This window comes from Serinus canaria, chromosome 17 (genome assembly GCF_022539315.1).
Source record: "Serinus canaria isolate serCan28SL12 chromosome 17, serCan2020, whole genome shotgun sequence".
Taxonomy (NCBI): Eukaryota; Metazoa; Chordata; class Aves; order Passeriformes; family Fringillidae; genus Serinus; species Serinus canaria.
This window is the reverse complement of record NC_066330.1, coordinates 10,733,948-10,758,578: the sequence shown is the minus strand read 5'-3', so window position 1 is coordinate 10,758,578 and position 24,631 is coordinate 10,733,948. Positions and strand designations below refer to the sequence as shown.

The 24,631-nt window shown below is 54.8% G+C and overlaps 1 protein-coding gene across 16 annotated transcripts in view; it reads right to left on the bottom strand.

The window, feature by feature from the left end:
* Nucleotides 1-24,631, bottom strand: part of EXD3 (exonuclease 3'-5' domain containing 3) — a 250,288-nt gene that overhangs the window by 22,100 nt on the left and 203,557 nt on the right. The window contains exons 23-24 of one of the 16 annotated variants that reach the window (XR_007778955.1): nt 7,722-8,045; nt 6,933-7,597 (exon numbers count right to left, since the gene is read on the bottom strand). The exons of 14 other annotated variants lie outside the window; for them this stretch is intronic. The gene's annotated coding sequence lies outside the window, so the exon portion shown is untranslated. The remainder of the gene's footprint in view (nt 1-6,932; nt 7,598-7,721; nt 8,046-24,631) is intronic. One more of the 16 variants, XR_003945119.2, reaches the window with a different exon arrangement.

Below are 24,631 nucleotides of genomic sequence, written 5' to 3'. Positions count from 1 at the left end.
GGTGTCCCCTCTCAAGCTGGACTTCATTTCTGTGCCAGGGGACGGGGACGCTCAGGGCCTGAGGCCATGCCTGCAGCCCCCAACCCACTAGGTGCTCTGCGGGAGCCTGTGCTGATGCTGTGGGGCTACACCAGTCCCATCCCTTTCCATTTGTTAAAGTAAATAAACCTGATTTAGTGGCCAGAGCTGCAGGAAAATGGGAACTTGAGCCACTCCAGCCTGAGCAGCTTGTCTGTAGCTGCAGGTTGGCCAGGGCAGAGGCTGCACCCACTGATGGAGAGCCGGTTCCTAGAGTGGGAATGCGGTGTGGGAGGCCCTGGTCCTGGGCAATGGCAGTGAATAAGGGGGCACAGCTGGGAGGAGGTGAGCCCCCATCCTGGTGGGCAGTGCCTACTTTAACTGGGGGTGGGGAGAGAGTAGGAGCAGCTGCAGAAAACAGGAATATTATTAAAAAAAAAAAAAAAAAAAAAAAAGGCGTGAGAAAGGAAATCTGAGCGAGGCCTGGAGCAATCTACCCAATCCAGCGGAAACAATGGCCCAGGAAGAAAAACCAGTTCCTACACATAGGGTAGAATAGGCTGGGAACGCTGGAGGAGGGGCGGGAGGCTCCCAGCACAAACAAGCCGGGAGTTAAGAGGCTGCGCTTCGCGGGGCATGGTGCCCCTTCCCGCCGTGGGGACCCCTAATCCTGGTGTGCTGGGCTGGGCTGGCACCCACCCCAGGGATGGACAGCCAGGAACAGCAGCACGGGCTGGCGGGGCTCACCTCCCAGGGTGGGCTGGGCTGCATTTAGGGCCCAAACTGGGCTCAGCTCCCTGGTTTAACTCAGCTGGGCTCATCACCCAGGTTGGGATCAGCCCCTGGTCTGAGATGAGACCTGAAAATGGGATCAGAAACGTTTTGCCTGGGATTAACCCACATTTTGAGATTAGTCCCCAGGCTGGGCTCACTTCCAGACAGGGTTTACTCCAGGATGGGCTCATCTCCAAACTAAGCTCACCCCTGGGATGGGCTGATCCTCAAACTGAGCTCAGCCTCAGGATGGGATGATCCCCACGGTGAGCTCATCCCCAGACAGGGCTCAGCCCCAGGCTGAGCTCAGCCCAAAGGGCTGCAGAACACACAGAGCTGCTGGCTGGGCTCCCCCAGCCTGCTGGCACGTGGATCCTGGACACTTTGGGGAAGTGCAGCTGCTGCCAGCTTGGCCACCTCCTCACCTCCCCAGATCCCACTGTGGGAAGCTCATTGTCCCTCTGGTCAGCACACCCCAGCAGGCAGACCCTGGGCTGTGGGATGGAGAAACCCCAGGTGGACAAATCAGCTCCAGCATGGTCTAGGGGCTGCTCCCTGCCCTGGCCATGGGCACCGATCCATACCCTTGGCTGTGTGGCAGCAGCTGGGATGTGCCAGGGGGTTGTGCTCCCTCCATCTGGGAGAGCTGCATAGTTTCATTCTGAAGCAGAATCTTAAACTCCTAAAATCAAAACCATCACCATGATCCTCACCATGAGCAGTCTGGCTGTGCCACTGGCACTGGAGGAGGTGTTTGGCCCCCCAGGCCAGCCTTCACTGCTGAGGCTGGGGACAGATGGGTGTCCCCAGAACATGGGCCACTGATTTATCCTGGCCTGGCACCAATTCTCCCTTTGGGGATGGTCCCAGTGAGTGTGGGCCTACTCCAAAAACAGTCACCCCTTGGGCATAAAGAGTGTAGGAAAGGAGCCAGAGAGAAAAGGCAGATCCCACTCTGACAGGGTCCAAAAGGGCTGCAGTACCCTATGCTTGGCCAAGGAGGACTGGAAACAAGCTGGGGCTCGAGAGGTGTCATGGAGTGTGCCATACTGATGGGGACATCCCTGAGCTGAGGGCTCCTGGGACCCTGGGGTCCTGGGCAGTGGGCAGGGGGTAGCTCCCAGGCAGCCCATGGGCAGGTGAGGAGAAGGAGGAGCCCTGTGCTGTGCTGGGTTTCTTTGCCCAGTGTCTCACTGCAGGTGTGCCAGCATCCCTCTCCCTAGACAAGCCCTCGTGGCGTGGGACTTACACTGCTCACCTCAGGGATTTCCCACCTCTGGGTGTGGCTGTAGGACATGCCATGAGGGACAGTCCATGGGCTAACAACATTTACTGAGAAACCTTTGGTAGGGCAAAGGTGAACAAGGGGTGGATTTGGGTGAGTACCAGGCTGCTGCCAAGCACTTTTGGAAGACTGTCCCTGTCTGAGGCAAGGGCTCAATGTACCCTGAGGGTGCAGCTCTTCCCACAGTGAGCAGAGCATGGCACAGCTGGGTTCAGGCAGCATTCCCAGCACAGAGGGGCTCACAGGGACCACCACCCTCTTTGGTGTCAACCATCTGCATCTCCTGATGAAAAACGCCACCTCTTCACACACAACTTCTCCAAACGCTCCCCAAAGCAGTCTCAGAGAGAAGCCACACTGGCTGCTAGCTGGGACCAGCTAGAGGAAAACCCTGGGAGCAGGGGAAGAGCTGCTGCTGCCAGAATAAGAACAAACCCCAGGAAACCTTGGGCATTTATTCCCCACGTTCCCAGCCTGACACCTCCCAGATGTGTTAACATGACCCCAGCGTGTTGGTGACACGTGGGGTCACCATGGTGTGATGGGGGCCCAACCCATCCACACCTCCTCACCACAGCAGCAGGGGGTGCAGGGAGTGATCTACAGCATAACAGGATTGTGTCACACGCACAAAAAGGTAAAAAGGGGCAATAATGTACAAATGTGGCTTTTTTTTTCCTCTTGCTGGGCCCAAGAGAGTTGCTGTCTATTGTTTCAGTGGCTAAGTGGAGGAGGCAAAGCTGGGGCAGATGACAGGAGTGATCTGACCGTGCCACATCTGGGTTTGCCCTTTCCCTGACGGGCAGGACGTGGGCAGGTGAGTGGTGGCAGAACTGTAATTTCACCCTGCAGAAAAAAATACCTTCAAGTGAAAAATGTTGATGGGCAATTTGTGGGGGTGAAGTTGGAGCAGAAAGGTGTATGCTTCATTCCTCACATTCCTCTCCAGCTTCCTTGGGATAGTGGCTATGCTCCCCAGGGCCCTCCCAGTGCCCAGGGGGTGATGGAGAGGGCTGAGGATCCTGTCCTGCCACCTTGCTGCCTCCACCAGCTGGGCAGGACTGAGCATCTTCCCCTCCTTTCCCATTGTGGGGGAGGAGGAATAGGACTGAAGTCTGAGTCCTGCTGGGGTCTGTGAAATGAAATCTATGATCAGTGTGGGCTGCACCTTCAGAAACACCTGGGTGAGAGACCCTCGCAGGCACCACCGTGTCCCCAATCTCGTCCTGACGAATCCCGGCGTCCTGCCACGTGCACGGCTAGCACTCCGCCTGCCCGGGGCGGCCACACCTCGGGCATCTCGGGCTCGTCCCACTGTCCGAGCACAGAGGGATGTCCTCTCCTGCAGACACCTCCCCGTGCTCCCTCTCCTGCAGCACCACCCCGAAGCACCGAGGAGGAGCCGCGCTCCATCCCCGGCTCCCTCCCGGGCACTGCGAGGGCACCGCGCCAGCAGCTGATGGGAAAGTTCAGGGTCGGGGCGAGCGGGGGAGAGGCTCATAAAGGGGTCTTTGTGCCGCAGGTCTGCCCCGGCTCCGCGTACAGAGCCTGCGGCCCCACAGCAAAATGCAGCCCAGATATATGACATCTTTTTCCCAGGGTGCTGTTAAACTCTAATTAAACATTTCAGCACACTGGGGCAAGGGAATGTCTACTTCTCAGGCCCGGGCCATCCCAGCTGGAAATCATCCCTTCCGATGCGAGCGGGCCTGTGCAGGCTGACCCAGAAAGATGCTGCTTGGGCGTAGGGATGATGTGAGCCCACACACCAGAGGGGACAACCTGCTCCTCTCTAACACCTCCATGCCAGCATGGGTCCAGTGCTGCCTCCCACTCTGGACGAGACATCCAGGCTGGAACAGCTGGAGAACGGCACATGCAGACAGGTCCATTGGGGCAGTACCACCCCTGGCACTTGTGCGCTCCCCACCATGGGAGCTGGGGTCCCTGTACCTGCTGGGGCAGCAGCCCAGAGTGCACAGGAGGCAGCAGCTCCTTCAAGAGATGGTGTCAGAAAATCTAGTGAGGCTAGAATTGTCACCCTGCTATTTTAAAGAATGAAAGAAAAAGAAAATAGCACAAAAGAGCTGAGCAGTGAAGCCAGGTGATTCCAGGAGTGAGGAGCCCTGTAAGGCAACAGTCTGGGGCACAGCAGCTCAGAGACCCCCCCTAAAATCACCTGGATATCCAGGACGGGTCTCATGACTGTGAGCTGGCACAGCTCTCCACATTATTAAACACTGGCTTTGGCCATTAATTGCAGCAATTCCTCACCACCTTGTTTCTAGCAGACTCAGACCGGGTGCAAAAATATCCCTGATGCTCTGGTGTCTGACCCAGCCTCATGGAGGGGACACGGTGGCACTGAACTACTGCTCTGCAGCATCCCTTGTCCCACCTGAGCACAGCCCAATGGGAGCAGAACACCAAGGACGGACAGTGCTGGGGGCTAAGGAGCTGCTGGTTTCCCAGGGGCAACCTCAGCATCAGAACCAGGTGACCCAGGAAAGTATTACTCCAAAAATGTGCCATTTCTGAGATCAGTAAGTGCTGGGAAGGTGTCTGTCCTGAGACTCGGAGCACTGTGACAGACTAAGCAATGACACTTGTAATTTGGCATTCCATGGGGTAGAATTTGGCAAAACTGGTCTCTCCTGCTCTAAGGACATTCCAGCTCCTGCATGGGCAGTCTGAACTGAACTTCCTCAATACATACAGCAACCATTGGTTTAATCCAGCTCTGCCCCCTCAGTTAGACAAGCAGCAGCAACTCCTGGGGGAGCTTCGTCCTGGCCCGTTGAGGCCCCAGGGCAGAGGTTCCTGTCACTGTGCTGGCAATCACCCCAGGGAACCCTCCCTCTGGTGTTGTGCCTACCCTCACTGGATGCTCCTCCCTAAGAAAATGGTAACACCAGCATCTGGTCCCCCCTACGGCATGTGACTGTGGATGGCTGGCAGCCCTGGAGGGGGTCACAGCCACATGCAGGGCTGTCCCCAGGTGCCATACGCTCACAGGGTCTGTCCTTCTCCTTTCACTGCAGTGGATGGGGAGGGAGGCTGGATTTAGGAAGAAATCTTGACTTTTCTAGGAAAAGCAAGGCAGGCAGCAGGGTCTTTACCTCGTCCCTATGCAGCACCTGGGCTGTGCTGCACTGTCCAAGCTTTGTGGGATGTATCTGTCCCTGAATCCTGATCCATTGAGAGTGCCCCAGGTGGCACCGTGAGCCCCAGTCCTAGCACAGACACGGCTGCCAGGCAGCAAGGGAGGTGACAGCCGTGGGGACAGAGGGCACCCACCCCCCGTGCAGTGCACACACCAAGGGGGCTCATCCCTATGGCCCCCCAGAGACCCCATCCCCACAGGGAACCACAACCCACACCCAGCCTGTGTGCCCGCAGCTGGGGAGACTGTGACACCACGAGCTGGTGACAGGGAGCCAGATCCTGAACTATTGTCCGACTGTTTCCCAGGCTCTTCTACCGGCTGTGAGGTGCGAGTGCCAGTGGAGTGGGATCGGGGTGCGAGGGAAGCGGAGACAAAGGCGTTGCACCGCCCTCCTCCTCCTCCTCCTCCTCCTCCTCCCTGCGGTTGGCGAGGCGGGGAAAAACTCTGGGAAGGGAAAAGGTTCCCAGGGCGAAGGTGTTAAATACCCTTCTCCCGTGCTGCTGTCACCTCGCGGCCCCGGGGGTGTGAGAATCAGACTCTATTATCCCCTCCCTAGGAACTAACACACTGTACTAACCTTTTCACATGAAAGCTACGCTCTGTTTGCCAACAAAAGCCGACGCTTGGTTCCCAGGAGTGGGGAAAACCCAACCCTGCGGCACTGAGGGGGGCTCCGCGGCCAGCCCACCCCGCCTGCCCCAAAGCCGCCAGCCCGGCGGGTGCGAGGGGTGGGGGTCAGCCGGGTGCAGCCGCTGGGCTGGAGCAGGAGGATCCTCCCCAAGGGGAGGGATCCTTCTTCCCCATCCTGGGGTGCCTGGCTTGTCCCCCCATAGAAGGGTGGATGGGGCTGAAGGTGGGGGGCAAGGGGGACTCCCTGTCCTGGGGTTTGCGCTGCAGGGAACCCTTCCCTGGACACACTGCTCCAGCTGTCTTCTGTCCCCAGGCTGGCAGACCCTCATCAGCTCCCCCAGGCTCCCCCTGAGCAGTTTGCAGGGCTCAAGCTGGTTCTTCTCCCACCACTGACCAAAGCAGGTCAGGCTCTGCAAGGTCTGAAACTCCCACTCGCTTTCAGGCTGCCATGAAAGGTGGGAAGCAAGACTGGGAAAGCATCACTGGGCCATGGAAAAACCCATCTGCACAACAGCTGAGCCCAAGCTCAGCATTCAGAGCGGCCAGATGAGCACTGAGCACAGCAGCTCTGGGAACATGGCAGCAGCAGGAATGGGACAGGCATCACCTGGAACTGGGACTCACTGCCCCAGATGTTAGCAGATGTCTTCTGAGAAGATGAACAGTTGGGGTAGCAGCCTCCTCACCCAAGTTTTTAATTAAATGAGACCTGTCTAGGGCATCGCAGCTGCTCAGGACTGTGAAAGCACCAGAGGAGAGGTCTTGAAGTGAAAAGGGTTTTTCTGTTTTTTTTTCAGATTAACAATACCTGCTCCACCTCATTTATGGCTGGATACACGTGCCAGCTTGGGGCAGTGGGCTTGAGAGGCGTGCAAGGCCACAGTAGATGCTGAATTCCCGAGGGGCCCCACACCTGGGGACACATCTCTGCAAGACCCTACAAATTCCAGATTCTCATGTTGCCTTGGAACCTCAACTAGGTCCATGCTTCTAATGAGGGAAACAGGAAGGAGGGATGAGTCCTTTTCCCTCCTCTCTATTGTTTCCTTCCATGCCTACCTCCACCGCCAGTCAGCTCTGGAGGCAGCTTCCTCCCTGATCCCACAATCTTCCAGGCCCAAAGGGCTGCTGGCTCACTCCAGCAGTGGGGTGACCCTTGCTGCCCCAGCTCCATCGGCAGGTCCCGCTGCACACAGGCAGGTGGGTTCTGCACGGCTCACACGTGGCCCCAGCCAACGGAGCTGTTTCACACGGGCTCTCAGTGACAGCTCCCGAAGCCTGTGGAGCCGTCCTGCTGCTGTGCATCCTGCGGGGGTGCCTTGGCCTTTGCTGCTTTGCAAAGTAATTGAATTACAGCCGGTGAATCACTTTGGTGCTGCCTGGCTGCTCCTTTGTGCATGGGTGCAGTGGCCTGGGGTGGCCTGGAGCACACACGGGGGCTCTTTGGGCTGCTCTTTTTGGAGGGTCATTTCTCCTCTCAGTTGCTGCAGTCAGATTTGGGTCATCAGGTTTGATCTAAGTATGTTAGAGGACTGGAATTCACGGGGAAGCAAAGGCACAATAATGCAGGCTCTGTCCCATTGTGATTCTAGGCTGGTTTCAAAAGTTCTTGGTTCACTTTTAGTGTCCTGGGAAACCTGGGGCAGGTTTAGTTCCTCATCTGACACAGGTGCCTTGGTGCTGGAGAGGTGAGGGCAAAGCCTGCCTTACCCTTACATGTGTCCCTGTGATGGAGACAAACCTAGGTGAGCTGTTGCTGCCTGTCCCCGGCTCAGAAGCACCTTTGAGCCAGGAACTGAGTCAGGGCCAGGCTGTGAGGCTTAAGGCAAGATGAGAAGAGATCCTTACCCAGCGTCCGGGACGGACGAGGAAAGAGGAGGGAGAGTTGCTGCAGAGGGGAGGCACACAGCGGAGTTGTCCCTCAGGCCACTGTCCCCAGGCTTCCTAGTGCCAACTGAACCCCGTGGGTCCTGAAAGGGTCGGTGTTTTCCAGGAAGGAGCAGGCAGAGCACTGTCAGACTTGCTGCAGCTGTGAGAGAGGAGCTGGGAGCATTTGTCCAGTGTGTTGATTCCAGCCCAGCTGCCTAGACCTGCTCCCCAGCTTCAGGCATCCAGTGGGTCCAGTGTGGGCCATGCACAGAGTGGTCCTCAGGGCAGGTGACAGCCCTGGACCTGCCAGGGAGAGCAGCAATAAACAAGAGAGGAGACACAAACAGAGGGCTGGTTTAGAGGGCAGCTCTGGATTTTCTGCTTCTCCACCTGAAGTCTGCCTGAACCCAATCAAGAAGGTTCAGGTCCAACCAAACAACCCTGAGGCAATGAAATTGCAAACACAACAGTTTAAGCTGCAACAAGACACTCCCTCAATTTTTCAAGCCATTCCATGAAGGGATGAGCACATTGCAGTCTGGGTCATGCAGAAGCCAAGCTGGAGACCTGTCTGGCTCCATCAGCATCTTCACCCAATTCTCTGGGTGCCCGCAGCCTGATCCCTTCCTGCCGTGTCAGAGATAAGTGTCCTGTTCCTCACTGCCTTTACTTGTGGCCAGAGCCAGTTAGGGCCCCTGGCCACCACAAATCCTGCAGCCTGGCAGAACTCTGGGACACCCAGGGCCAGGGCTGGAGGATAAAACCCTCTGAACTGTCTGAGCTGCTGGGGTGACGGGACTTGGGGTTTGCCCTGGAGGTAGCAGTTGGGTGGGAACTGCTTCTGCTCAGCCCCATTTCATACCTTCAGGGTTGAAGCACCTCAAAGCAAGAGCCCAGACCCTTGTACAAGCTCTTGCATCCAAAAGTGATACAAAGAAATGAAAACCAGACCTTCACCAAGATCCTGGGGAGAATATTTTGGGAGCAGTAGCCTGCCATTTGGTCTTGGAGACTCAGCTTCAAAGCCCAAGGCACATCAAAGTCCAAACCTCCAGGTCCGAGGCTTCCTAGGGAAGGCGAGGGTGCCTGTCTGTCAGTGCCAGCCTTTGCTCTCTCTGCCCTGCAGGAGCCTCTGGGGACACACTGCTCCAGTGCAGGAGGTTAAAGGGGCCTCTGGAGCAGAGCATCTTCAGCGGCCCAGGGGACACCTGCTTGGCTCATGGTGACTCTGGCTGTCCCCAGGATTACCGCAGCCTCTTTCTCAGGCAAAGAAGATAGTATTTATCTCCCCATGAGAAAAATTATGAAATGAGAGATTATTCTACCCCCTGCAGCCCTTCTCCTTCAGCAGACAGCGCAGAGCCTCCCCTCCTCCATGCAGCACCCCGATGGATGCTCAGCCCGGAGCCAGGAGGGGGCCCTGGGACCGCCCGGAGCTGGTTGTCGCCATCCCGCTGCGCGGCAGAAATGAGAGGAAAAACAACTCCCGGGGCTTCCCCTCCCCTCCGTGCTCGCCCGCCGCGGCCCCGCCGGCTCTTTCATCTCCCGGCCCAAGGCTCTTTCATCTCCGGCCGAGGTGCGATCGGGCCCCAGGGGCCGCCCCCTCCCCGGCACCGCCCTGTGCCCGGCGCTGCCGCGGCCAAATGGCCGCTGCGGCCTGCGCCGGCAGCCGCTGCCCGAGTGCTCGGCACCCCCAGAGCCTGGCTGCTCTCAGGGCTCTGCAGAGAAACTGCAGCACCACATTTCTGCTGATTCGCCTGTAAAGCAGATGATGCCGGGCTCGTGTCGGCTCAAACTCAGCTCATCTCTGTGAATTTGTGCCCACACAGACCCAGCCGGGCCAGGGTCATGGAGGGGTTGTGTGGGCAGGTGTCCCTGCGTCCCGGTGCTCCTGGCTGCGGCTGCACAGTACTTACCAAAGGAACCATCCCAGCTCCCAGCCCCGCGGGGAGGGAAGCTCATCACCATCCTGGCAAACAACCTGCAACCCACGGGCCAGCCATGGTTTATCCCTGGATTCTGGTATAGGGGTGGCGAGGCTGCGCTGTCACCACACCGCTCTGGGTGTCAGGACACAGGCTCTGACAAAGGGAAGCGAAGACTTACAAGCAGCATGAAACAAGGTGCCTGCTTGGTGGGAATGAACTGCAAAGGAAGCACAGCTTGGTCATGGGAATAGCTGGGAGAGAAGGAGAACAAGAATGAGAAGGGCCATGGGCTGGGCTCCTGCCAGGCAGTGGCACTGCATGTCTGAGCTCTGGGGTAACAGTGATGGGGCTGTCGGTGAGTGCAGCCCCGGGACAGGGACATGTGGCATCAGGACATGTCACCACCACTACAGCACAGAACTGCACAACAGCCAGGAATTAACACCACATTTCACACCAGCAAACAGCTCTTCTGCAGAGACCCAAAGGGATGAGACATGGGAATGGAGCCACTCACAGGCCAGGAGGGACTCAGGACTGAGGGAAGACTGAGGGCAGAGTCACCACAGCTCCTGGCACATGGGGCTGCCACCAGTGAGTGTCACCAGCTCAAAACCCACAGTGGGGTTGGGATGCTGAGACAAGGGGAGCCCCAGTAGGACTGTCCTCATGGGCTGATCCAGCCCTTCAGGAGGGAGGTGTCCATGCCTGAGCAGGCCCCACCTGTGCTGCCTGTCCTGGCCAATGTGTTCCATATGTGGATGGTTGGAAGTGCTGGGATTTTGCCCCATGCACCTCCACAAGTCCCAGTGAGGCATCCTAGAGAGCCCCTGAGCTCCAGTCTGTTTTCAAATCACAGAACCACAGAATCTCAAACTGGTTTGAGTTGGAAGGGACCTTAAAGGCCATCCAGTGCCACCCCCTGCCATGGGCAGTGACACTTTCCACTATCCCAGGCTGCTCCAAGCCCTGTCCAGCCTGACCTTGGACACTGGCAGGCATGGGGCAACCACAGCTGCTCTGGGCACCCTGTGCCAGGGCCTCACCACTATCACTGTAAAATCTTCCTTGTATCTAATCTAAATTTCTCCTCTGTCAGTTGTAAACTATCACCTTTTGTCCTGTTGCAACGGACCCTGCCAAAAAGACTCATCCTTGTCCTCATTCCCATTCCAATTCACATCCTTACCCTCATCCCTATCCTCATTTCTGTCCTTATCCTCATCCTTGTCCCCATCTGTGCGCTCTCCCAGGATCTCCAGGGACATCCTGGCTTGCCATGTGCTGGCTCAGCTGTGGGTCAGGGTCTCAGCATGGTGAGTCCCTGCACTCAGATGTGCAGGGCCAGGGAGCCACTTCGGGCAAGGACCCAAAAATGCAGGTTCTTGCTTCTTCGACCCCCAGGAAGGACCCAGATCAGTTGAAAATCCAGCTTCTTGGAAGCCATTCCCACTTTTTTCAGAGGTCTTTCAGAAAAACCCTGGCTGCAGCCCAGCCCTAACAGAGCCATGCTGCCCTAGCAGCTCCTAGGCTCCCAAGTGACCTCCATGAGTATTTCCACAGCTGCCCAACAAGATTCCTCAGGAAGAGCAGTGTGCATTCTCAGCAGTGAAACAGCCATGATCCCACTGTGCCTGGAGCTGCCCCATTTCTCTGGGGTAATCACAGCTCATAGGGGAGCCTTCTGTTTTTCCTTCTCATGTGGTGGAACGCTGACACAGGACCTGCCAGCAGCAACTTTTTGTCACTCTCCCCCTTTGCCTCCCTGCTAGACACAAAGCTTGTTGGTCCACATCCATATACAAGTGGATGTGGCTGTATAGACCATTTGGTTCAGCTCCTTTGAGCTTCTTTGACCCTATGAGGCTCCCAGAGCCATGCTGGAGCCTTTGACAGCAAAATTTGGCTTCAGAGGAGGAGCGAGGGCTGGGAGCGAGTCCCAGCCTTGGTGCTCAGCTCCTTTTTTGAGGCTGGGCTGGTGGATGAACCATGCAGAGCCCAGCTAGGACCAGTTGCAGGGTTCAAGGTCACCTTCAGATCCTTGCTGTCAGGTCACAGGGGGAAAAGGAGGGATTTTCCCAGCAGGCTTCCTCCCTGGCGTGCTGCCTGTCCCCAGATGCTCTGTGTTGCTGCTACAGCCTCAGGACCAGATGCAAAGCAGCTGATCTTCATTTGGCTGCTCCAGGCAGCTTCACTGCACCAGCCCACAGTGCTCAAGGAGAAATTCCCTGCCTAGCCTCTTCCTGAAAAGAGGCCAGAGCAGGAGCTGGACCGAGGGTCAGACCAATCCCGGGCCCTTCTCCCACCTGTCTTGGGGTCTCCAGGTGGAGATTAAAAGCATCAGAATGAGGGATGTTCAACATACCAGCAGGTGTGAGGTGGGGTGGAAGAGGACACCACAGACACACCTGGGACTCACAGGACTGGGTGGTCACGCTTTCAATCTGGCAGACATTTCCCAGAAGGAAGTTTTTGGCAAGATCATCCCTTTCCTCTGGGAAATTTCTCTGATAAAAATAAAGCTGAGATAAAAAAAAGCACCCTCCACATTCCCACCCAGCTGTCTGCAGGAGGATCCATCCCACCTGGGCAGGATGGTTTGCACAGGGAAAGCAGAGCTCAGCTCCCAGGGATCCCCTGAGCATCCCTGCTCGCCTCGGCAGAAATGGGACAGTGCTGGGACCACTCTGGGCTGGCTGCTCGGGTTCCCACGTCCCTCCTTGACGTCACCCCAAGAGGGCTGAGTGAAAGGGGGGCCCTCAGGCTCCGGACAATAGCATTTTCCTTCCCATCAATAGCGGCGAGAGCCACGCTGGGCTGACACGGAACTGTGCACAACAAAAGCCAGTGTCCGAACAAATCTTCTCAGGAGCTGGGTTCCCCCGGGTGACCCGGGGTTATCCCGGACTTTTGCTCCCGCCCGGCCCTCCGGAGCAGGAATGTCCCTCCGTGCTGCGCCATGGCTGGTTCCCACGCTTCCAACCTGCTTTCCTATTTATCAGCAACCAGCCCCTAATCCCCTTTGTGAAGGCCTGATTCAAGCTCAGCACAATGTGGCGAAAAGGGAGGGGGTGGGTGGGAGAAGAGGGAGGGGAAAATGGTCCCAGAGAATAAAGATCAAACCCTTTACCTTTTCTCCCCAGCTCTGGTGATGAGTCCCTAGGGACTCTTCAGGCTGTCACCTCCCTGGGCAATGCCAGGCTATGGTAGGGTGCGGGCCCAGCCCGATGGAAGGGGCTCCTGGTGGGATGTGCTGATGGTTAAGGAAGAAGTAAACACATGCATTGAAAGATCCACTTGTGCACCCTCACACGTTACTTTGGCTTTGCCACCCACTGCTCTCACGTGATTAGATATTAGGAATTTTTTTTAACAGAAAATGTTGCAAAGGCCTGAAACAGGCTGTCCAGAGCAGTGGCGTAGTCAGCATCCCTGGCACGTGAGGACATAGTTTAGTGGTGAACATGGTGATGATCACTGTTGGGCTTGATGATCTTAAAGGTCTTTTCCGACCTTAAGAGTTCCAAGATTCTGTGACTCTGTGATCCTCTCCTTCTGTGGCTTCCTTCATCAGGGATGTGCCTGCACTCCCCATGTGTTCCCAATAGGATGGAGGTGTGTGCTGGAACAGCACTGGGTGTCTGTGGGGGAACAGGGAATGTTCCACTTCACTCCTGTTCAGCCACCTCACTACAGCCCCTCCCTGCTACTGCATCCTCTCTGCTCACAAACTTCCTTGGGAGGAATAATCCATTGGAATTTCCCCAGCTCTGGATGTGAGGCTCCATGCCGGGCTCCATTCTCCCTGGGGCTGATCCCCTTGGCCAGCTCCTGTTTGCTTTAGGAGAGGATTCACAAGCCCTTCCCCAGATAACTTTGGAACAAAACAGTTTCCAAAGGCTGTGCTACTTACAAATGAGGGGGTTTGAGCTTTTGTCCCAAATCCAATGCTGTTTTCTTTGCAAACGGTGGGGAAAAATGTAAAAGCAGAAGAGCTGACCTCAAATGCTAATCTTGTTAGGTTAAACTGTTCACTAAACAGATAGAGGTGCAAGGCAGTGGGATTTTTGTCTTTCCAAGGAAGGGGTTAGGCTTGGAGGGCACAGAGGTCATTCCAGGCAAACTGGCAGCTTTGCTTTTTGTGTCACAAGAGCAGGGGGAAAGTGAAGGGGCACAAATGCTCCCAGCTGAGCTGGTCTGGTGGTCTCACAGGATGAAGCCCCCAAGCCTCGCTCTCGGTTATTCAGAGCCAGCACAAGGCCAAGGCACCACAAAAGGGACACACTACCAAAGACTCCATTGCTCCTCAGGGCCACAGCATCTCAGCATTCCCCATGGAAGATCCTCCCAAGAATCATGCTATGGCTACTCCAGTGCTTGGCCCTTTTGGAGCACTGGAGGGGTGGCATCTCCTCAGAGCCAAGCCTCACCTTTCCCTCAGCTTTCCATGGGAAGGAGAGGAAAGCCAAGGTCCCTGAGGGCAGGGAGGCTGCTGGTACCTATTGGAGGCTCTGGCAGGGATGGAAGGTGCATCCCCATCCTTTTGTCCCTGTGCTCCTCACCAGACAGAGCTAGCAGGGAATGTGGGCCTGTCTCTGCCAGCCCAGGGGCAAAGGCTCTGCTCTGGGCGCCATGCTGTGCTTCAGGTCAATAATTGCTCCCAACTCCCTGCCCCTCCTGCCCTCCTGCCCTTCCTGCATGTGCAAGCACATACTTATCCTGCCTTTACCCTGGTGAATCCCTGGGCTGCTCTGAAGGGCATATGAGATGAAGCAACAGCAGAAACAAAACCGCAGAAGTATGAAGAATTGGTCAAAAACCCCAAATGACACCATCTGGATCTGACAAACTGAGAGCCAGACAGAAGGAACCACCCTTGGGGGTCCACCACAAATAGGATCTGGTCTCCAATAGCAGCAGGGGATGTGGGAAGGAAAGAGTGGAGGAGGTCCTCTGTGTGGTCAGGGACAGGCTAGCTGTGAGAGGTGGGACCACCGTGATGCTGAAGCCAGTAGGATGTGAGATTCCCTCCTGCAGCACACCAAGCCCAGGTTTAGTGACCTTGGAGGCAGAGAACAAAGCCAGACAACCACTCAAAGTATTAAAAGGGCTCAAAATTTTAGGCCTGAATCCCAGAGGACTCTCTGCACTGCTGACAAGATGCAGGATAACCACGTGCTGGACCTGCTAAGGTGGGCATGAAAGTCCTTGTTTTAAAATAAATTCTAAGGAGAAGGTGCTGGTGGGGTATCCTTTGGGTCCTAGAGCACTATTAGCCTGTCTGAGCATCACCCAGAACTGGAGCCTAACAAATCCCATGGGAAGTTAGTCAGGACACAAATTCCTGCCCAAGTAGCTGCTTCCAGCCAGCACCCACAGCAGTACAGCCAGCAATGCCCACAGCTGCTCCTGCAGCTCCTGCTCTGCCCAGTCCAGCTCCTGCTCTGTCCAGTCCAGTCTCACCCTGTGAGATGAGGCTTGTTGGGGACAAGGGTCCCCAGCCTAGACTCCCATCTGGCTGGGTCTGCTGGCATGGAATGGTGGGGACTTGGCACTCCAGGGCCACTGGGAAGAAACTTCCAACAGAACCATGCCAAGATCAGGACAGATACCATGGTCCTGGCTGGGATCAGCTCTGCCGGCCGCTCCCAGCAGGCCGGCCCACGGAGGGCTCCGTGTCCTCCCCAGGGGCTACAGCCACAGTGACCACTGAGCAGTGTGACCGCCGAGCAGAGTGACCACTGAGCAGTGATCACTAGTTGACCACTAAGCAGTGTGACCATGTAGCAGAGTGACCACTGAGCAGAGTGACCACGCTCCAGCAGGCACCTTCACACCCTGGCCCTGCCTCACCCGGCGCGGTCCAGGCTGGGATTTCACCATGGTGTGTCCGTCTCCCCCAGCATTCAAAACAAACAGGAGATGTGAAAACACAGCATCTAGAAAAATATGAGAAGATAACAAACAAAAGGGCGAAGCGGCTGCAGAGCTCAGAGGCTCAAGAGAGGCCCAATGAGGCTGTGACAGTAAATAAATAACAGTCCTGGTGTGCAGGCATTTGTCACCTCGCTGTGTCCCACTGCCCAGGCACTGTGAGAGACACAGCTGCCATAGGATCACAGCAGAACCAGCAAAGGGAAAGAAGGAAAGAGGAGCAGCAAGCCTGCTGCATGGCAGGAACTCAGACTCCCAAATGGCGGTTGGCTCCATCAGACCAGATGTCCCTACCATGCCAGGCACCATGCTGAGGGCTGGCACCAGCACTGGAGAGAGCCACAGTGCTGCCCATCCTGGTGGGGATGAGGCCATGGGGATGTGTGTGAATTCCCACCATGGCTGTGACACTGAAACCCTGCCACGAGCAAAAGCCAAAGGTACAAGGTGCTCCCAGCTGTGCAGGGAGGTTTGCTGGAGGCATGGGAGGAGTAGGGGCCAGGGCCCAGGTGGTGCTCCCCTGCTCCTCCAGCGAGTGGGCTGGTGAGGGGCTGCCTTTATGCTATCAGAAATTGCCAACTTGCCCCTTCTTTGCCTGTACTATGCTCACAGGAGCAGCCTGGCAGTGTGAGGGGAGCAGGAACTGCATTCAGACACTCCAGCTCAGCTCTCTGCTCCATTTCCCTGGCTTCCCAAATGCACCACACACAGCGCAGATGCCAGGCACAGCACTCAGAACTGCCTGAGTTTGGTGTTCAGCTGCATCCTGCACTCAGGACTCCTTCCTTGTCTGTAGCAGAGACACCAGCTGAGGACAATGGTTCCCATCAGCAGTAAGGGACATCAGGGATCAGACAAATTACTCTCCAAGCTACTGCTGTGCGTGAATAGCCCAGACTGAAGCACCAGACAATTCCAGGTGTCCAGGAAGGTAAGTGAACCTTCATGAACTACAGATCTGTCAGTGGCTGGTTCCTGGGAGCAGGATCTGTGGTGGGACCTTGGTGCCACACAGAGCTGACATAGTTCTGGCATCTGCCAGCCACTAATGCTGGTCCCTCCAGGGTACAGGGGCTGCTCTGGAGTGCCCTGAGCCCCAACACACAAGCCTAGCATGTGCATTTCCTACTGTCCAGTGTCTTCAGCCCCTTTATTCAAACCAAATTAATTTTAGCCATGTTTTTCCAGCCATAAGCCCTCTGCAACCAGGCTGGAGCTGGGATGCTTGATCAGACAGGGAGGGGGATGTTTAGGTTTCAGGAGAGGCAGGGACAGCCCAGAGCTCCCTCCTGCCCAAAGGAAATGGCCCAGGACATGTGTCCACCACAGCACAAGAGCCAGACCAGCCATCAGGGGCACAACAGGCTCAGGATTTGTGCTGAGCCCATTTCTTGGCCTTATTTCCAGAGTCTCTCTCACTCCATGCAAGTTGTTGGAGGACTTGGAGATGATGGACTCAGGACCATACCAGTCACATTTTCTTCAACACAGTGATTTCGCCCACTATCTTTAACAAACAGAGAAACAACTTATCAAAACTAGAAAAAAAAGACTACCATGTCTTTTAAAATGTATTATTTTTTGTCCTCTGAACATTTTCCCAGAGGAGAAATGAGAAATGAGAAACCTCCAAAGTCAGACAGCACCATAAATGTCTCCTGCTACTCTGCAAAGTCTGAAAGGAAAATGGCATCACTTGAGCCCCTGGAGACATCACGTGCACTCCAGTACAAAAAGCCAGACCCCAGGCCAAACCTGCTGTCCTGGGAAGCTGTGACACCCAGCTCTGGAAGCCAGGCCTGGGGTCTCCTGAGGACATGAGTCATGGGAATAAGTTGGATGAGAATCCTGTGGCTTGGCGGGCTTAAATGTAATTCCTACCTGAGCATCCATGTGCTGTGCAAGCATCACCCACAGCCTGCACTTCACTGCACAGGAGCCACCTCACAGTGCTGGGCTGGGGTTGGATGCCCCCGAAGCCTTTTCTTTCCCAGAAAAATGTAGATGCGAGATGCCAAAAGATTGAGTGAAACATCAAGGCTGGAAGAGGCTTTTCATTGGACAAAGATGGGGTGACCATCCCATGACAAACAGACCGATGAAGAGAGGGACACCAGCCAAGTCTGAACCAGAGGAAGCTGTTTGCAAAACAAGGTAAGAAATCCTCACTTGTTGTGATAGATGAGGAACCATTCTCATCTCTCACATAAGTGGAAACTTACTGGGTGGCAACAACATTTGTCAGTAAGGGAGAGAAAAAACTGGAAAGAACCTCCTGAAATTAGGAATCACATTGATGACAATCATAAGCATTCCAGTAGGGTCAACAAACAAAACACCCAAGCTGGTGGCTCATTCTGCACAGCCCAAACTCCACACTGCAGAATCTTCCTGAGCAGGAAGAAAACCTCTATAGCTGTGTTCCCCACAGTTCCATTATTGGTCTTGTCAATGGCAAGCGAATGAAGATAAAAGGTCTTGGATGACCAGCACAGTCCAGGGCAGCTTCTGCCCAAATGAATCAACCTGAGCAGCGACTGCTATTGCCAAAGAAAGGGTTTTGCTCCACATTTTGTAACTTGCAGCAGCCCACAACGTCCTGGATAATGTTTCTTTCAGCTCATAATTTCCTCATTGAGTTTTTTACCTTGTCTCTGTGGGGACATCAAACACACTTCTGTGTACCAGTGGTTGTGTGTGATGGTTTCAATGCTGGAAGTGTGAGAGAGCCTCCAATGCCCAGATGAGGCTGTGCTGTTCCCATACAGAGCCAGATCTTCCTCACAGCAGCAGAAATTTTGGTAAACACAGACATCTCCCCCAACTCACCCATAAGAAGTGTTTCCCCAGGGTAGAGAACCCAACCCTTCCCCACAAAGTGCACTGCAATTGGAGAACGTTGGATGGACATTTTAAACAGTCATTCTTAATGGATTCCCTGGTCTGCCTCCCTATGAAGATAATTTTAATCAGACAAAGCTCTGCAAAGTGGCTGCAGGGGTGAGAGCTGACAGGTGCAATGCAGAAGTGGCTGAAACAGTGACCTGCCTGGGAGTGACTTGCTCTGATTTCACCCAGCATACAAAATATTCCCATCTCCTTCATGACAGACATAACTTCTTATTTTTCATTGTGGAAAAGGCCATTTAAGGGACTTTCTGACAGTGGCTGGGCAGTGACAAACAAGGGGGTTTCACTGCCCTGCATCCTCCCTTGGATATGTGCATTGGGTCTTGTGCTCTGTTAGGTATTCAGTTCCATGGTCCTGCTGCATTTTTGCACCTCCTAAAGGGATGGGAGGTGTCCCCTCCTGGGGGCAGCTGTGGGCACTGGTGGGGTGAGGGGTTTCAGCAGCACTGCTGGATGTCCCAGTTCCATGCTTAGTGTGATGCTGAGGACTTTGCTAGATCCTGCCCCACCACAGCAGTTACATGAGATGGACACAGCACAATCTGCATTTGCTCATAAGTGCCAGCAAAACCTGCTCCATAAACATGATTGTCAGAGTCAGAAGAGTCCCCCTGAGCCTCCTTTTCTCCAGGCTGAGCCCTCCCAGCTCTCTCAGCCACTCCTGGTGCTCCAGCCCCCTCCCCAGCTTTGTTCCCTTATCTGGACACCCTCCAGCCCCTCAAAGTGTTTCTGTCATGAGAATCCTAAAACTGAACCCAGGACTTGAGGTGTGGCCCGACCAGTGCCCAGTACAGGGACACATTGTCCTCCTCTGTCCCTGCAGAGAGGGACATTGCCAAACCCTTCTACCTCTTTGGAGCTCCTGAAGGGCCTGATTAGGGAGAGCTGGCAGGGGTAGATGGGCAAAGAAACATCTGTGGGGAAGGGCTCTGACTGCCCACTGGGCACACACGTCACAGGCACTGTGGGAAATGTGAGTTTCCTTTAAAGCAATTCTTCTCGCTGTAGGCTCTGGGGGCATTTTTCTTCCAGTTTGGAAGACTTTCACTTTGCTTTAGAGCTGTTGAAAATCAAGACAGGTTTTCCAGGAGTTTGCGAGTAAATCCATCATTCTTAGCACCAAGATCTGTCTGAAAGAGTAAGAATTGAAATGCCTATTTGTGGATTCCCCAGGAAAACCAAGCAAAATCCTTCCTGCAGGTGGGGTTGGGAGTCTCTGTGGAGGGGCTGGGGGCTCCCAGCTCCCCAGGAGCTCTTGCTCCCACCTCAGCCCCACTTCCTAAGCCCCTAAGGGAGTCCACTAAGTCCCCTTGTTTTGCTCACCCTGCTTAGCACCTACCGCGACATTTGCTGTCCCATTCCCTGGCGCCTGCAGCCACAGGCAGCCACAACCCTTTGCTACGGCCCTGCAATCCCATCGGGTCCCCAAAATCTGGTGGAAGCAAGGGGGCAGGGCTGGGGGACATCTCCCTGGGACCCGGCTGCCCCGTCCCTGCGGGGGGGGCCCTCCGGCAGCCCCCATCCCCCAGCAGGGAGCAGAAGCCCAGCCAGCCCGGAGCCAGGAGCAGCAGTCTCTGCAGCGAGCGCAGCGCTCCGAGATCTCCCCGGCGGGGAGCGGGGGGCTGCGGGCACGGCGGCGGCCCCGCACTGCCCTGCGCGCCCCGGCAGGCAGGGTCCCTCCGCGAGAAGGGCAGAAAACAGCTGAAAACAAACAAACAGTCGGCGTTAATGGGGCGGCAGTTATTTTTGGCCTAGGGGGAGTTGACACACTGTGTGTTGTTTTAGCAAATAGCTGTGAATGGAGCTGGCGGCGCGGGGAGAGCCGGGCTTGGTGCGCCGGTGCTAACAGGAAACCGAGCGCCTCGGCGCCCTTCGCACCTCTCCGGCATCACACTTTTATTGTCACCACATCCTTCGGAGGGCACATCAGAGGGGAGCCGAGGGGGCGGGTAGCGCCCGTGGGAAGGCGGCTCCGGGCTCTGTCCCCGGCAGGAGGGACAGCCCGTGCGGCCCGGCCCGGCATGGCACGGCGCGGCGGGCACAGGCTGCACCGGGCCTGCTGCGGGGACAACGCACGGGCCGTGCTGCCATCGCTGCTGGCACCCCAGGGCCGGGCGAGGGGACGCAGGATGGGCTCTGCACCCAACCAGCACCGCCCCAGTGCCGACCAAGCTTGCTGCTCTGCTGTCCCCCCATGACCCCGGCCAGTGCCGGCTGGTCCCGGCGAGCCCACGACAGTGTCGGCATCGCCCTGGGCCAGCACGGCTAGGAGAAAGGCACGTCCCTAGGGAGATGCATCCTGCAGGAGAGCCAGCTTTGTCTAATGCCCTGCCTGGGACACTGGGGCCTTTGCACGTGCTGAGATGCAAAATTAAACATTTTCTTCACAGCTGAGGTTTTTTTTTTTTTTTTTTTTTAGGAGTGATTACACTCCCGGGTGTCTGGGATAGGAGGCCAGGTGGCTGCAGAGTGGCATTGGCTAAACTGGCCTGAGTCGATAAACCAGAAAGGCTTTGCACAGGCAGCAAGCACAAACCATCAGGAAAACACATAAAATCAAGCCACACATTGTCTCAGTAAGAGAAGGATAGTTAGAAAACACCCTCCTTGCACAGCCTGTGATCTCAGAGCAAAACAACTTGAAAATAAAAGCCAGATAGCAGCTGCTGCTGGAGCAGGGGATGAGGACACAGAGGCTAAGTGGTGGCATCAGGTCCTGGAGAGCCCCAGCACAGCCACATCACTGAGCTCAGCCAGGAGCTGTGCAGGGCCCAGCCTTGCAGACCATTCCAAGGAAGGGGAGCTCCACACCAGGGAAAGGGGTGGGGAATTGGCAGGGCCTGAGGCTATTACATGGCAGTGGAGGAGAAGGAGCAGGAATTGCTCAGACCCAGCTGAGCAAAGGCAAAGGCTGTACTGGAGCTGCACATGGGGACCCATCTGTCCCTCACATGGGAAGTGCCAGCTGGGAACATCCCTGGGAAGGCTGGGGAGGGGGACATGCTCTGCCCAGGCGCAGCCCCAGGAAGAAGCAGTGGCACAAATCTATCAGCAGGGTCATTAATCACCCAGAAAGGGGCTATGGGGGATGCAAGTGCTTGTGGGAAAAGCAAAATCCCAAGCAGTTGTGTCAGGACCTGCCCCAGCAAGGTCACGCTGTGGCCTAGCCCCTGGCCCCGAGTGGGATGTTCATCATGGAGGCATCAGCCCAACCCTGAACAGAGCCATGGTGACACTCCCAGGGAGAATTCTGGTGTTTTCCTGAGGTCTGGGGCTCCCAGTGAGTCAGCAATGGTGCTGGGGCCCATTGCCAGTGAGAGGTGAGCAGCCAGGCATGTGCTGCTCCAGGAGCTAGGGGTGATACAGCCAAGATCCCACAAAACCAGCCCCTTACTCCTCATCTCCCCAGCTGCTCAGTGAAACAAAACCTCATTTCCAGGGCCAGCGTATCCTTTGGTTTGTTTTACTTAAGCATGAACACTACCAAAATCTGAAGTAAAATTCCACAGCCTCAGCACAATACAGTGGGATATATATATATTATATATATATATAAAATATATAAATATATAAATATATATATAAATATATATATATATATAAAGATATGTACGCACACATTTGGATTTTATATATATATATATAAAAATGAGCTAATATCTATATGAACAATTTTAATACACTTTCCTACAATACAGACAGCACTTTAATGTGGGAAGGGGATTTTTAGAACAAGCCCTGTGGCACTCAGAAAGCAGCATTTTTCCCTCCAAATGGTTCTGGCTCCAGCAGAGCTGATTTCTCCTGGGACAGACCATCCAGTGTGTGGATTTTGCTGGCAAAGGGTGGCTGAAAAGAAAACAGTCCCAGAGTTCACAAGGTCTGTGAGAAGAGTTGGAGGCCGCAGTTGCACATGCTGAGTCCTTAGTGGCTTTTGCTGCTAATTGGGTGCAGGTTGCCAAGCTGGACTTATTCCAGTGGAAAAAGGAATCTCTCCCCTGCTTTTTCCCTAAACAAGTCAAAGGTCAGACACCTTAAAAGCCTGTACAACTGCTTAAAGCTTTCAATGTTGGACTTAAAATCTTTGCTGTGGAGCCCCCATCCCACCTCCCACTGTGAAATTCCCTCTGGCTTAAAAATTCCGAGTTTGTCCCATTCCTGCTCCTCACCTGCTACCAGACCCAGCCCACACCAAACCCCTGTTGAGATGCTCTTTTCTTCTTGATGGCACATTGGGCAACCTTGAATTTTTCATCCATGTCCCTGACTCCTCCTGCAAAGTGGGAGATGTGGCTTCACCAGCAAGCTGTCCTACTTGATAAAATTTTTGCAGACCAGCAGCACCTACATTTTCCCCAATATTTCCCTCAAGAGAGGGTAGGATCATAAATCATACATGTCTCTAGAAATAGGTAATGCAAACAGGATAACATGGAGGACAAGCACGCACTGTTTTAGAAAAGCTGGTGCAGAAATATCCCATGGCAGGGAGTAGAACAAGATAAGCTTTAAAGGTCCCTTCCAGCCCAAACCAGTCTATATATAGTCTATTTTATAGTAATTCTATAAAATAAGTTGCACTGCTTTAGTGCAGGTGATAAATGATAGATCTCACATTTCAAAGCCTCATTGAATTCCATACATTGATGAGCAGGTACTGCAGACTTCCAGCATTTGCTCTGGAAAACTGAAAGCCTTGTTTGTCTGAAGGTGGGGCTCCTGTGTGCCAAGAGTGGCAGAAGTGGGGTGGGGGTCCTGCCAGGCTAGTTCAGTGCACAGCTGCATTTCCCTCCCTGCTGGTGGCCAAGAAGCTTCTGTGGACCAGAGTGGTGGGATCTGCAACATCCCTGTCCCTGCAGAGCCTGGTGACTGTGAGGACCCAACAGGAGCCATCCTGTGGCATATGGAGGGGACACACAGAGCCCTGCCTGACACGTGGGGAGAGGTCCACTGAGCTGACCTCTGTGGGGAGAGGTGCCTGGGCTCTGTGGGGCACCCTCCTACAGAGATGGGAGGCACTGGGAAAACAGTGCTGACGAGTCCTCACTACATTGTGGGAATCAGCCTTGCTGGCTCCCTTGTTTTTATTTGCAGTACTGAAGATAAGAAACCCAGGGTGTTGTGGGAAACAGGAAGACCTTATCTCCCATCCCAGGCTGCTTCTGCTGCCACAGCCTAATTTTTATTTTTATTTTTTCACTCATCCTTGATACCACATGATTCAGGTCAGCAGGGAGGGCTATGCACTGCTGCTCTGTGAGTGCCTGGATGGCACCAAGAGAATTGATTTATTACCATGATCATAGAATCATCACACATTTTGGGTTAGAAGGGACCTTTCAAGCTCATCTAGTCCAAATCTCCTGCAGTGACCAGGGACATTGTCCACTGGATCAGTCTGACCTTGAATGTTTCCTGGAACAGGGCAGCCATCACCTCTCTGGGCAACCTGTGCCAGTGTTTCACCACTCTCATTGTAGAAAAATACACGGAGAAACCCTAGGTGCATCCTCAAGGGGCCTCCAGAAGCACAGTGGATGCCACAGTCCCTGGAAGAGGTGTCTGCTCAGGTCAGTCCCCTGCCTTGCAGGTGCCAGAGAAAAGTGCTGAAACAGGAGGTTTTGGAGCAGCCAACTCCTCAGTAGGTAAGGACCATGTGACATTATACTAGGACTAGAAATACTGAAATTCCAGATGAAAGGGACTCACAGCTTGTGACCTGCAGCTGCACTTCCAAAAAACAGCTAGAAATGGGGACAGCTCTGCCATTTGTAGGATTCATCCACGCTGCAGCCCTTAAACTCCCACTCAAGCCTGGAAATGAGGACGATACTCTTTGATTTCCAATAAAAACACAACTATTGACTCCTTTGATTTGATGACAATTGAGCACTTCACCTCATCGCTGCAATGCGGGCTGGAACCAACTGCATCAGACATTTTAATAGAGATCACTCTGGTACTTCAATATTAGAGCAAAGTCTCTCACAAATCAGGACTAAACTCAGACCCTGAATCTCTGTTCAGACTCTGAGCAAAGCCCTGGTGATGCTGTGCTAAGCCTGACAGTAGTGATGTCTGTGTGAAGGGCATGTGCCCAGCTCCAGCTCCCAGTGC